The 2,724-nt window shown below is 61.4% G+C and overlaps 1 non-coding gene across 1 annotated transcript; it reads left to right on the top strand.

The window, feature by feature from the left end:
* The first annotated feature begins 2,085 nt into the window (after nt 1-2,085).
* On the top strand, nt 2,086-2,238 carry LOC142796087 (5.8S ribosomal RNA). Its single transcript, XR_012893537.1, has one exon. It is a non-coding gene; the product is annotated as a 5.8S ribosomal RNA (ribosomal RNA).
* Nucleotides 2,239-2,724: the final 486 nt, after the last annotated feature.

Here is a 2,724-nt window from a genome sequence, read left to right as displayed (position 1 = left end):
CCTTAGATGTCCGGGGCCGCACGCGCGCTACACTGAAGGAAGCAGCGTGTCTTTATCCCTGTCTGAAAAGACTGGGTAACCCGTGGAACTTCTTTCGTGATTGGGATAGGGGCTTGCAATTGTTCCCCTTGAACGAGGAATTCCCAGTAAGCGCGAGTCATAAGCTCGCGTTGATTACGTCCCTGCCCTTTGTACACACCGCCCGTCGCTACTACCGATTGAATGATTTAGTGAGGTCTTCGGACCGATGTCCGGCGCGGCCTTTCGGTTGCGCCGGTCTGTTGGAAAGATGACCAAACTTGATCATTTAGAGGAAGTAAAAGTCGTAACAAGGTTTCCGTAGGTGAACCTGCGGAAGGATCATTAACGGATTGTGAAGGGTGAGCGCCTCAGCTGCGTCTGCGCCCGACACTTTCTGCCGCTGACCCCGTTTGGACGCGGGGTCGGCTTTTCCCCACGGGGCTGCCTGAATGTGGAGCGGCACCCCGTGACAAATTGTTGCGCCCAGCGGACGCCAACACCGCGACCTTGGACGGTCGGCCAGGTGGCGGACGCGGGTACAAACGGCGCAACGCACTCATAGGTCGGCTTTCGACCCGCCACTGCACCGTGGCTCGAAGCGCTCGAAATGCGCGACCCGACCGCTGCGGGACCGCCTAGTACTGTAAACAGGAGCGGCGGAGCGCGAACGGCGAGTCGTGGTTACGTCGGTAGAAGGCGAGGCTGCGCGTTCCCGAAACGCCAGCCGAGTGCCCTCCCGACCGTTCGAGCGTGCAAGAACGAGACCCGACAATCGCGCGGCGACTGCCAAGTACGAGAGGAACGGCACAAGCGTCGGCGGTCGGTCAAGGAACTGGCGATGTGACGGGTCCGCTGTGCACCAGTGCATACCGTCCCGCCGTCCGCGGCAAGCGCCTCCGCGTCCTCGGGTGACGGAGGCTGCCGGTCGGTTCTTGCAGGCGAGGGATCTCGCTGGCACCGGTTCGCGTTGACGCGCGGCCGGTCATGGCACGGCGATGCGACGGCCGAGGTGCGCAGTACTCGATGGAGGAACCGCACGCTCCGATGACCGTCCCGCCCTCCGCGGCGTATGCGTACCGACCGTAATGGTTGCAGCAGCGCCGGCCGGCTTTTGAATTCGCCACACGAAACACGGTGCGAGATCGCGGTTAGGGGAGCGTCGACGTTGCCAGGCGTTTTGCTTGCTGCCGAGGGAAAGGCGGCACGGCCACGTCGCGCTCGTCGCGATTAGCGGGTCTGCGCGCTTTGGGAAGGTGCCGCAACGACTTGCCGAAAGAGGAAGCACGGAAGAACGAGGGACTTGGACGTCCCGACAATTGAACGCACTTGCGGCCAGGCCCTTGCTGGCTTCGTTCTTCCGCCTCGAGTAGGCTCGTACGCGGCTCCGGCGCCGAAAGTGGTCCTTGGCACCGACTTCGGTGGACGTGGGAAGTGCCGCGCAAGTACGGCGCGCCTGGCTCCACCTGTTGGCTAAAGTAGGCAGCCGGATCGGCATTTTGGTGTGCGGTGGCAAACCGTGGATGCGAAAAAAGCTTGTGCGATTTCGTGGAACAAAAAGCGGGGGTCCCCCTTTTTATGCGGAGGAGACCGACCCGCCTGCCGTGGTGAACCGCGACGCCACGGTAAAAACGGGAGAGGCTTGTCGATGGGACCGTGCATCCCGCGCTCCACGGAGGCCGGGAGGCGGCCGCCCGAGGAAATGTGTAGCCGTCGAGGCCCGCATCTGCGTGCACTCTTATCCAAATGGGTGTACCGCAGGCATTTTCTGGTTAGGCGGGCCAATGAGAGCGAGCACACAACGATACCTACGGGTCCGGCTTGGAGAACCGGCTTCGACGCCTCCCGAGTATTTATAGAGGGGTGGACCACGAAAGCACTCGCAAGTAGCGAAAGCGAAACGCCGTCCGAAACACACCGTTTGCTCGATTTGCGGCAGCCGAAAAAGGCGCGGCAGAGTTTTGGAGTCCAAGCGTGCGCTGAAAAGCGCCCTTCTTGGCCACTGTTTGGCCGAGTGCCAGAAACGTTTGGTTTTGACTGTACGGAATTGAACAAACACTTTTTCACGACTCTAAGCGGTGGATCACTCGGTTCTCGGGTCGATGAAGAACGCAGCCAGCTGCGAGACTTGGTGTGAATTGCAGGACACACTGAGCACTGATTCTTTGAACGCACATTGCGGCCTTGGGTCTTCCCTTGGCTTCGTCTGTCTGAGGGTCGGATCACATATCAAGAGAGCCTTCGGCGCACAAGGGAACGTGAGCCGTCGACTCGTTTTGACCGCGTCGGCAACACGGACAGCACGCTGAACACCTCACAGCGAGCGCCAACAGCGGCCACTCAAGGGCGAGACGGTGGCGACCGTCGTGCCAGAGCCCAACCGAAACGGGGGCGACCGACTGCATTGAGGATGTGGCACCTCGTTGAGACCGCCGCAGGACTTCGAGTCGGAAGGAAGCCTGCAGGGAAAGTGCGGTCGAGGTTGCGTACTCCTCTCTGCGACCGGGCGCGCAAGAGCTGCGAGAGCCACGGACGCGCAACTTTAACGCACGGTAAACACGAGGAGCGAAAGCCGGCCAGCAAAGCTTCTCCAGCCGTGCGCAAAGTGCGCGAGATCGCAGCCTTGCGTTGCGCTTGTTGCCCTCGAAGTAAGCAGGGTGTCCCGTAGACCGGGCGCTCGAACACGCTGCGGGGCCGTGCCTCCTC

This window comes from Rhipicephalus microplus, unplaced genomic scaffold, assembly GCF_043290135.1.
Source record: "Rhipicephalus microplus isolate Deutch F79 unplaced genomic scaffold, USDA_Rmic scaffold_1090, whole genome shotgun sequence".
NCBI lineage: Eukaryota > Metazoa > Arthropoda > Arachnida > Ixodida > Ixodidae > Rhipicephalus > Rhipicephalus microplus.
Note: the sequence above shows the minus strand (reverse complement) of the source record. Positions and strands in the feature narration are given on the sequence as shown.